The following is an 11,910-nucleotide window of genomic DNA, read 5'->3' on the forward strand; positions in this document are numbered from 1 at the left end:
TTGTTATACCAGTAATTAGGTTATTACTGGTATAGGATAAATTATTCTGCCAAGAACAAACAGTGTTAGGATTATTACTGGTGTAAGATAACTAAAATTTATTACTGGCATAAGGTCCTGGCCAATGTGAAATGGGATACCAATAATCTTATTACTAGCAAGTATCAGAATCATGAATAACTGCGTTGATTGTACTAAAGTGCCAAATGAAGCAAGTACCTATTAGACTTGACCATTTTGGCAGTAATGATGCTTATAAGCAGCATGGTGTATTATGTAGTCTTCTGAAACTTAGAAAAAGAAAATGACAAGCTCAGATTTTTAAACATTCATTTCAAATAATAGCGTGAGAATCAAAAAAATTATATGGCAATATATACATGACATCCTTTTATTTTTGCTACAAAAGTAGTCATGCTGTAATTAGCTATAAAATCTAATTTTGTAGGTGGCAGCATTTCAATTTTAATTTGTAAAATGTGTGAAATTAAAAGCATTGCTTAGAAATAAATGGCATCATGTTTGAAATTAAGCATGCACAGAAACTTCCAGGCTTCTTTGGATATGAGTAATTTTAAAAATACGTTGTCTTCCTAGGAGTTGTCTCTAGATTAGAGTAAGTTGTTTTGCAGCCAGTGTTTGTTCGGAGGTTGTGCTTACATCCTGGTGCCTATGAATCTTTACCTTTCATTCGATTTATGTGTGGCTTTGAAGATGCCTTCATGTCTGCTTCATGTCCTACTCATTACTCCTGAGTGGGTGCAGCCTAGCACATCTAACAGGCTTTCTATCCCCTTGGTTGATTGCAATCTCAGAAGAATTTTCAGGTGGGTCTCTCCTTGAAATTTCTTCTTTTCCACTGTTTAGCTTGTAGCTACCACTATTGCAGAGCTTCCAGCACCTTCTTGATTGCTGGAAGGTCTACGGTTTCCACCTTCATGGTTTTTGACAATGTCCTTAAGCATGCAACTTTTCTTTTCTTTTTTTTTTTTCAATTATACTTTAAGTTCTAGGGTACATGTGCACAAAGTGCAGGTTTGTTACGTATGTATGCATGTGCCATGTTGGTGTGCTGCACCCATTAACTTGTTATTAACGTTAGGTATATCTCCTAATGCTATCCATCCCCTATTCCCCCTCCCACAATAGACCCCGATGTGTGATGTTCCCCTTCCTTTGTCCAAGTAATCTCATTGTTCAATTCCCACCTATGAGTGAGAACACACGGTGTTTGGTTTTCTGTTCTTGCAGTAGTTTGCTGAGAATGATGGTTTCCAGCTGCATCCATGTCCCTACAAAGGACACAAATTCATCCTTTTTTATGGCTGCATAGTATTCCATGGTGTATATGTGCCACATTTCCTTAATCCAGTCTGTCACTGATGGACATTTGGGTTGATTCCAAGTCTTTGCTAGTGTGAATAGTGCCGCAATAAACATACGTGTGCATGTGTCTTTATAGCAGCATGATTTATAATCCTTTGGGTATATACCCAGTAATGGGATGACTGGGTCAAATGGTATTTCTAGTTCTAAATCCTTGAGGAATTGTCACACTGGTTGTTTTTTTTTGGTTGAAGTAGTTTACAGTCCCACCAACAGTGTAAAAGTGTTCCTATTTTTCCACATCCTCTCCAATACCTGTTGTTTCCTGACTTTTTAATGATTGCCATTCTAACTGGTGTGAGATGGTGTCTCATCGTGGTTTTGATTTGCATTTCTCTAATGGCGAGTGATGATGAGCATTTTTTCATGTGTCTGTTGGCTGTATAAATGTCTTCTTTTGAGAAGTGTCTGTTCATATTCTTTGCCCACATTTTGATGGGGTTGTTTGTTTTTTTCTTGTAAATTTGTTTGAGTTCTTTGTAGGTTCTGGATATTAGCCCTTTGTCAGATGAGTAGATTGCAAAGATTTTCTCCCATTCTGTAGGTTGCCTGTTCACTCTGACGATAGTTTCTTTTGCTTTGCAGAAGCTCTTTAGTTTAATTAAATCCCATTTGTCAATTTTTGCTTTTGTTGCCATTGCTTTTGGTGTTTTAGACATGAAGTCCTTGCCCATGCCTATGTCCTGAATGGTATTACCTAGGTTTTCTTCTAGGGTTTTTATGGTTTTAGGTCTAACATTTAAGTCTCTAATCCATCTTGATTAATTTTTGTATAAGGAGTAAGGAATGGATCCAGTTTCAGCTTTCTACTTATGGCTAGCCAATTTTCCCAGCACCATTTATTAAATAGGGAATCCTTTCCCCATTTCTTGTTTTTCTCAGGTTTGTCAAAGATAAGATGGCTGTAGATGTGTGGTATTATTTCTGAGGGCTCTGTTCTGTTCCATTGGTTTATATCTCTGTTTTGCTACCGGTACCATGGTGTTTTGGTTACTGTAGCCTTATAGTATAGTTTAAAGTCAGGTAGTATGATGCCTCCAGCTTTGTTCTTTTAGTTTAGGATTGTCTTGGCAATGAGGGCTGTTTTTTGGTTCCATATGAACTTTAAAGCAGTTTTTTTTTCCAATTCTGTGAAGAAAGTCATTGGTAGCTTAATGGGGATGACATTGAATCCATAAATTACCTTGGGCAGTATGGCCATTTTCACGATATTGATTCTTCCTATCCATGAGCATGGTATGTTCTTCCATTTGTTTGGGTCCTCTTTTATTTCACTGAGCAGTGGTTTGTAGTTCTCCTTGAAGAGGTCCTTTACATCCCTTGTAAGTTGGATTCCTAGGTATTTTATTCTCTTTGAAGCAATTGTGAATGGAAGTTCATTCATGATTTGGCTCTCTGTTTGTCTGTTTTTGGTGTATAAGAATGCTTGTGATTTTTCACATTAATTTTGTATCCTGAGACTTTGCTGAAGTTGCTTATCAGCTTAAGGAGATTTTGGGCTGAGACAATGGGGTTTTCTAAATATACAATCATGTCATCTGCAAACAGGGACAATTTGTTTCCTAACTGAATATCCTTTATTTCTGTTTCTTGCCTGATTGCCCCAGCCAGCACTTCCAACACTGTGTTGAATAGGAGTGGTGAGAGAGGGCATCCCTGTCTTGTGCCACTTTTCAAAGGGAATGCTACCAGTTTTTGCCCATTCAGTATGATATTGGCTGTGGGTTTGTCAGAAATAGCTCTTATTATTTTGAGATACATTCCATCAGTACCGAATTTATTGAGAGTTTTTAGCATGAAGGGCTGTTGAATTTTGTCAAAGGCCTTTTCTGCATCTCTTGAGAAAATCATGTGGTTTTTGTCTTTGGTTCTGTTTATATGCTGGATTACATTTACTGATTTGCAATGTTGAACCAGCCTTGCATCGCAGGGATGAAGCCCACTTGATCATGGTGGATAAGCTTTTTGATATGCTGCTGAATCCAGTTTGCCAGTATTTTATGAGGATGTTTGCATCGATGTTCATCAGTGATATTGGTCTAAAATTCTCTTTTTTTGTTGTGTCTCTGCCAGGCTTTGGTATCACGATGATGTTGGCCTCATAAAATGAGTTAGGGAGGATTCTCTCTTTTTGTACTGATTGGAATAGTTTCAGAAGGAATGGTACCAGCTCCTCCTTGTACCTCTGGTAGAATTCGGCTGTGACTCCATCTGGTTCTGAACTTTTTTTTGGTTGGTAGGCTATTAATTATTACCTCAATTTCAGAGCCTGCTATTGGTCTATTCAGGGATTCAACTTCTTCCTGGTTTAGTCTTGGGAGAGTGTAAGTGTCCAGGAAATTATGCATTTCTTCTAGGTTTTCTAGTTCATTTGCGTAGAGGTGTTTATAGTATTCTCTGATGGTAGTTTGTATTTCTGTGGGGTTGGTGGTGATATCCCCTTTATCATTTTTTATTGCATCTATTTGATTCTTCTCTCTTTTCTTCTTTATTAGTCTTGCTAGTGGTCTATCAATTTTGTTGATCTTTTCAAAAAACCAACTCCTGGATTCATTGCTTTTTCAAAGGGTTTTTTTTTGTCTCTATCTCCGTCAATTCTGCTCTGATCTTAGTTATTTTTACCTTCTGCTAGCTTTTGAATGTGTTTGCTCTTGCTTCTCTAGTTCTTTTAATTGTGATGTTAGAATGTCAATTTTAGATCTTTCCAGCTTTCTTTTGTGAGCATTTAGTGCTATAAATTTCCCTCTACACACTGCTTTAAATGTGTCCCAGAGATTCTGGTATGTTGTATCTTTGTTCTCATTGGTTTCAAAGAACATCTTTATTTCTGCCTTCATTTTGTTATGTACCCCGTAGTCATTCAAGAACAGGTTGTTCAGTTTCCATGTAGTTGAGTGGTTTTGATTGGGTTTCTTAGTCCTGAGTTCTAGTTTGATTGCACTGTGGTCTGAGAGACAGTTTGTTATAATTTCTGTTCTTGTACATTTGCTGAGGAGTGCTTTACTTCCAATTATGTGGTCAATTTTGGAATTAGTGCGATGTGGGGCTGAGAATGTATATTCTGTTGATTTGGGGTGGAGAGTTCTGTAGATGTCTATTAGGTTCGCTTGGTGCAGAGTTGAGTTCAATTCCTGGATACCCTTGTTTACTATCTGTCTTGTTGATCTGTCTAATGTTGACAGTGGGGTGTTAACGTCTCCCATTATTATTGTATGGGAGTCTAAGTCTCTTTGTAAGTCTCTAAGGACTTGCTTTATGAATCTGGGTGCTCCTGTATTGGGTGCATATATATTTAGGATAGTTAGCTCTTCCTGTTGAATTGATCCCTTTACCATTATGTAATGGCCTTCTTTGTCTCTTTTGATCTTTGATGGTTTAAAGTCTGTTTTATCAGAGACTAGTATTGCAACCCCTGCTTTTTTTGGGTCTCCATTTGCTTGGTAGATCTTCCTCTATCCCTTTATTTTGAGCCTATGTATGTCTCTGCATGTGAGATGGGTCTCCTGAATACAGCAAAGTGATGGGTCTTGCCTCTTTATCAGTTTGCCAGTCTGTGTCTTTTAATTGGAGCATTTAGTCCATTTACATTTAAGGTTAAGATTGTTATGTGTGAACTTGATCCTGCCATTATGATATTAACTGGTTATTTTGCTCATTAGTTGATGCAGTTTCTTCCTAGCCTCAATGGTCTTTACATTTTGGCATGTTTTTGCAATGGGTGGTACCGGTTGTTCCTTTCCATGTTGAGTGCTTCCTTCAGGGTCTCTTGTAAGGCAGGCCTGGTGGTGACAAAATCTCTAAGCATTTGCTTCTCTGTAAAGGATTTTATTTCTCCTTCACTTATGAAACTTAGTTTGGCTGGATATGAAATTCTGGGTTTAAAATTCTTTTCTTTAAGAATGTTGAATATTGGCCCCCACTCTCTTCTGGCTTGTAGAGTTTCTGCCGAGAGATCTGCTGTGAGTCTGATGGGCTTCCCTTTGTGGGTAACCCGACCTTTCTCTCTGGCTGCCCTTAAGATTTTTTCCTTCATTTCAACTTTGGTGAATCTGGCAATTATGTGTCTTGGAGTTGCTCTTCTCGAGGAGTATCTTTGTGGCGTTCTCTGTATTTCTTGAATTTGAATGTTGGCCTGCCCTACTGGGTTGGGGAAATTCTCCTGGATGATATCCTGAAGAGTGTTTTCCAACTTGTTTCCATTTTCCCCCTCACTTTCAGGCACCCCAATCAGACGTAGATTTGGTCTTTTTACATAATCACATACTTCTTGCAGGCTTTGTTCATTTCTTTTTCTTCTTTTTTCTTTTGGTTTCTCTTCTCGCTTCATTTCATTCATTTGATCCTCAATCGCTGATACTCTTTCATCCAGTTGATCGAATCGGTTACTGAATCTTGTGCATTTGTCACGTATTTCTCGTGTCATGGTTTTCATCTCTGTCAGTTCGTTTATGGCCTTCTCTGCATTAATTATTCTAGTTATCAATTCTTCCACTCTTTTTTCAAGACTTTTAGTTACTTTGCGCTGGGTACGTAATTCTTCTTTAGCTCTGAGAAGTTTGATGGACTGAAGCCTTCTTCTCTCATCTCGTTAGTCATTCTCCATCCGGCTTTGATCCATTGCTGGCGATGAGCTGTGTTCCTTAGTTGAAAATGCAGAAATCACCTGTCTTCTGTGTCTCTCGCGCTGGGAGCTGTAGACTGGAGCTGTTCCTATTCGGCCATCTTGCTCCACCCCAATAGGTATATTTTCTGATACTCTCTCTCCTCCAGTCATCCTCCCTCAAGTAGGCCCATGTCTGTTGTTCCCCTCTTTGTGTCATGTGTTCTCATTGTTGAGTTCCCACTTGTAAGTGAAAACATGTGACATTTGGTTTTCTATTCCTGCATTAGTTTGCTTAGATAATGGTCTCCAGCTCCATCTATGTTGCTGCAAAGAACATGATCTCATTCTTTTCCATGACTGTATAGTATTCCATGGTGTATATGTACCACATTTTCTTTATCCAGTCTACCATTTTGGGACATTTAGGTTGATTCCATGGCTTTCTTATTGTGAATAGTGGTACAACGAACATAGGCATGCATGTGTATTTATGGCAGAACAATTTTTATTCTTTTGGGTATCTACTCAATAATGGGGTTACTGGGTTGAATAGCAATTCTGTTTCAAGTTATTTGAGGAATCAACACATTGCTTCCTACAATGGCTGAACTAATTTACAGTCCCACCAGCAGTGTATAAGCATTCACTTTTCTCTGCAACCTTGCCAGACTGTGTTATTTTCGAGTTTTTAATAATAGCCATTCTGACTGGTGGACATTTTCTGTTGCACTATATAGTATTGTTTAATAAAGGAATAGTCTTTGAAATAAATTTTATCTCCACATGCTTTAAATAAAGAAGAAATAAAGATGTGCTACTTTGAGAAAATTCAATTCACATTTTTGAGTCTCATACACTCACTCAAAATTTGGAGATAATAATAAAAGTACTTAAGGTAATACTATAACATGATGACACAGAGTTGGCAGTCAAGCATAATAACTTTATTTTTACCCTGCCACTGTGTTTTGTATTTTGATTCCACGTTAAAATAAACAAAAACTGAATTTGTGCCATACTTATGCTTTAGGCCTTTTACTGTTGATTCTTACAACTACAATTGAATTATTCTTTCAATTGACTTAGTTACTAATTCTAGAAGACAGAAAGTAAACATAATTTATGATTTGAAACTTTAGGAATTCTTTTTAATGCAAAAACTGTACTTAAATAACACCTTGACAAATAAATGTTATGAATATTTTAAAAGAATAATTGACCTCTAATATTTTATTGAAATATAATTACTATCTGGTATATATTAATCACAGTAGTATATTAAACATTGCAGTTTCATAATTAACCATTTAAGACATGACTCCAGGCCTCAGGAAGATTATATTTTATAAGTTTACACTGAATACATTTAAAGAATAAATGTTAGTTATTGAAACTGAAATAACAGAGAAATAGCATTAAGTTTTAATGTTTTAAAAACGTTTATTGAGTTAGTGAAATCTAAGTAAGAGTAATCTCTTTTATCCTCTCTTTATTTTTATTTTTTATTTTTTGTTTTTCCCATTCGTATTTGGGTAGGATGCTAGGATGAAATGGAAAAACCGTTTCATTGCCTTTTGACAATATGTACGTGAACATTTTGAAGGTGCCAATGTTACTGACACATTTTTCTTCCAAATGAAATTAGGAGAAAATTCAAGATAAGTGTATTAAGATACTATTCAGCAGGATGGAGGCATGCTTTTGTAAAAACAATTTTTATATAATTAAACATAGTTGAAGGCATAGGAAGACAGATTGGATAATTCCTTCCATAATGAAGGATCATTAGGCTTCTAGGCATTAAATATTTCCCTTGCGTTCCATGTAGTAGCTTCTGAACCTCGTCAAAGCATATTTTATCTCTTTTTTCTCAGGGTATAAATGGCTAGATTTAGGAGAGGTGTAAAAACATGATAAAACACAGCAAGAAATTTGTTCACCCAGATGATGCTAAGTGGCCCCACGTAGATGAAGATGGAGGGCCCAAATAAGAGCACCACCACTGTGATGTGGGCAGTGCAGGTAGAGAGTGCCTTAGAAGCCCCAGTTTTAGAGCCTCGATGTACAGTGAGAAGAATATACATGTAGATGTCAGTACTAGAACAGAGCATGTTACGGCCAGAACCCCACAGTCAAGATTCATGAAAATGTATAAATTATGGGAATCCATGCAGGCAAGCTTGATTTCCAGTGGTGTATCACAGAAGAAGCTGTCTATTTCCATGGGACCACAGAAAGCCAGCTGAACAATCATAACCATTTGGCTCATGGAATGGACAAAGCCAATGATCCAGGAAGTCACCACCAACCAAATGCACATTCACAGGCTCATAATGGTGGAGTAGTGGAGTGGTTTGCAGATTGCCACATAGCGGTCATAGGCCATTACCGCCAGTAGCACCATCTCAAACCCTGCAATAAAATGTGCAAAGAAGATCTGGGACATGCAGCCTACAAAGGAAATGGTCTTACTCTCCTTAAGAAAGGCTGCTATCATCTTAGGAATGGTAATTGAAGAAAGCCACATATCAACAAAGGACAGGCTGGCCAATAAGAAGTACATGGGGGAATGGAGATGGGAATCAGTGATGATTAAGATCATGATGACAGTATTTCCAGATACAATAATCAGGTAAAACATTAAAAATGTCATCACAAGTAAGACCTGAGTATTCCGTAAGTGGCAAAGTCCCAGAAGCACAAATTCTGACACTACCGACTGATTTCCTTCATCCATTTTATTCAGTGTGTCTTCTAAAATAATGAAGATAGAAAAATAGATTATTAGTTAGTGGGATGACACAGTGTATTTAATTTTTGAAAAGTCGTGTTCACGTTGAAATTTAGCATCTATATTTGAGAGTGAAATGCATAATTGTGAAGAGAAATGTTGGCCAAATATATATAGTATTATGACCAAAAGAGAAGCTGACTGCCTAAGATTGACTTTCCAAGAAACAGAACCTGAAATGAGATAGTTATTCAAATGCTTTACTGAGAGGCTACTCTCATAAAAAGGGGGTGAGGAAATCAGAACTCCGAGTAAGGTTTAAGAAGGTAGTAGTGTCACCTGGATTAACTTCAGTCCACTAATGCTGTGAAAAGAATGTAGGTGGAACACCAACCACAATTATTACAGTAAATAATTATAATTAGGTCATCAACTTAGGAAGGTGAATGTAAACTGATACTGAAATTCAGTACAAATGACATAATACACAACATAATTTCTCTGTACAGACATTCTTCCTTTTATTTAATTTCATTATATTGCATTTTTCAGACATTGCTTTTTTTTTTTTTTAAACAAATTCACTGTTTGTGGCAACTCTGTGTCAAGCAAGTCTATTAGCATCATTTTTCCAATAGCATGTGCTCACTTTGTGTCTTTGTGTCACGTTTTGGTAATTCTTACAATATTTCAAACTTTTACAATATTGTATTGTCTGCTGTGGTGATCTGTAATCTATGATCTTTGATGTTACTCTTCTAATTGTTTTGGGGGCATTGCAAACTGTGCCCATATAAGACTTAGTTGATAAATGTTGTGTGTGTTCTGACTGCTCCACCAACTGGCTATTTCTTCCTCTTTCTCTGTTTAGGCCTGGCTATTCCCCGAGACACAACAACATTGAAATTAGGCCAATTAATAATCCTGCAGTGGCCTCTAAGTGTTCAAGTAAAAGGAAGAGTTGCATGTATTTTACTTTAAATTAAGAGCTAGAGGCGGGCACGGTGGCTCACGCCTGTAATCCCAGCACTTTGGGAGGCCAAGGCAGGCAGATCATGAGGTCAGGAGATCAAGACCATCCTGACTAACACGGTGAAACCCTGTCTCTACTAAAAAAAATACAAAAAAAACTAGCCAGGCAAGGTAGCAGGTGCCTGTAGTCCCAGCTACTCGGGAGGCTGAGGCAGGAGAATGGCGTAAACCCGGGAGGCGAAACCTGCAGTGAGCTGAGATCCGATCACTGCACTCCAGCCTGGGTGACACAGTGAGACTCCGTCTCAAAAAAAAAAAAAAAAAAAAATACAAAAATACAAAAAATTAGCCTGCCATGGTAGCATGCAACTGTAGTCCCAGCTACTCAGGAGGCTGAGGCAGGAGAATTGCTTGAACCCAGGAGGCAGAGGTTGCAGTGAGCTGAGATCGTGCCACTGCACTCCAGCCTGGCAACAGAGCAAGACCCCATCTCAGAAAAAAAAAAAAAAAAAAAAAAAAAAAAAAAGCTAGAAATAATTAAGCTTAGAGAAGAAGGCACATTGAAAGCCAAGATAAGCCAAAAGGTAAGCCTCCTTGTGCCAAACAGCCAAGTTGTGAATACAAAGACAAAGTTTTGGAAGGAAATTAAAAGTGCTATTCCAGTGCATACAGAAATGATAAAAAAATAAAAATAAAAGCAAAACATTGTTATTCCTAGTATTGAGTAAGTGTTAGTGGTCTATAAAAAAGATCAAGTCAGCTATAACATTCCCTTATGCCAAAGCCTAATCCACAGCAAAGCCCTAACTCTCTTCAGTTCTATGAAGGATGAGAGAAGTGAGGAAGCTACAGAAAAAAAATTGGAAACTAGCTGAGATTGGTTCATAAGGTTTAAGGAAGGAAGCTATCTCCATAAAATAAAAGTGCAGGGTAAAGTAGCAAGTGCTAATGTAGAAGCTGCAGCAAGTTATCCAGAAGATCTAGCTAAGATAACTGATGAATTTGGCTACACTAAACAACAGATTTTCAGTGCAGACAAAACAGACTTAAATTGGAAGAAGATTCAATGTAGGACTGTCATAGCTAGAGAGGAGAAGCCAATACCTGGCTTCAAAGCTTCAAAGGACAAGCTGATTCTCCTGTTAGGGCTAATGCAACTGGTGACTTTCAGTTGAAGCCGATGCTCATTTAGCATTCTGAAAATCCTTAGGGCCTTTAAGAATTATGAAAATATACTCTGCCTGTGCTCATTTTTATAAATATGAAAACAAGGCCTGGATAATAGCACGTTTGTTTGTAGCATAGTGTACTGAATATTTTAAGTCCATTTTTGACATCTACTGTTCAGAAAAAAGATTCTTTTCAAAATATTTCTGTTCATTGACAATGCACTTGGACACCCAAGAGCTCTGGTTGAGATGCACACAGAGATTAATGTTGTTTTCATGCCTGCTAACACAACATTTATTCTGCACCCCATGGATCAGGAGAAATTTTGACTTTCAAGTCTTATTGTTTAATTAATATATTTTGTAAGGGCATAGCTGCCATATACAGTGATTCCTCTGATTAATTTAGGGAGAGTAAATTGAAACCATTCTGGGAAGAAGTCCCCATTCTAGATTCCATTAAGAACATTCATGGTTCATAAGAAGAGGTCAAATGTCAACAGTAACAGGAGTTGGGAAGAAATTTATTTCAGCTCTCATGGATGACTTTGAAGGATTCAAGATTTCAGTCGAAGAAGTAAGTGCAGATATGGTGGAAATATTAGAAAAAGAGAATTAGAAGTGAAGCCTGAAGATGTGACTGAATTGCTGCAATCTCATAAAACTTTAATGAATGAGGAGTTATTTCTTATGAATCAGCAAATAAACTGGTTTCTTGAGATGGAGTCTACTCCTGGTGAAGATGCTATGAACACTGTAAAATTTCAAGAAAGGATTAAGAATATTACATAAACTTAGTTGATAAAGCAGTGGCAGGGTTTGGGAGGATTGACTCCAATTTTGAAAGAATTTCTAATGCAGGTAAAATACTATCAAACAGCATCACATGCTATATATAAATCTTTTGTGAAAAGAAGAGTCAATCAATGCAGCAAACTAACTAAAGAGCTTCTGCACAGCAAAAGAAACTACCATCAGAGTGAACAGGCAACCTACAGAATGGGAGAAAATTTTTGCAATCTACTCATCTGACAAAGGGCTAATATCCA

General features: G+C 37.4%; 1 pseudogene; it reads right to left on the reverse strand.

The window, feature by feature from the left end:
* Positions 1-7,789: 7,789 nt before the first annotated feature.
* Positions 7,790-8,729, reverse strand: LOC112628350 (annotated as a pseudogene).
* Between the last annotated feature and the right edge of the window lie 3,181 nt (positions 8,730-11,910).

The sequence above is a fragment of the Theropithecus gelada genome, chromosome 7b (assembly GCF_003255815.1).
Source record: "Theropithecus gelada isolate Dixy chromosome 7b, Tgel_1.0, whole genome shotgun sequence".
Classification (NCBI taxonomy): Eukaryota; Metazoa; Chordata; class Mammalia; order Primates; family Cercopithecidae; genus Theropithecus; species Theropithecus gelada.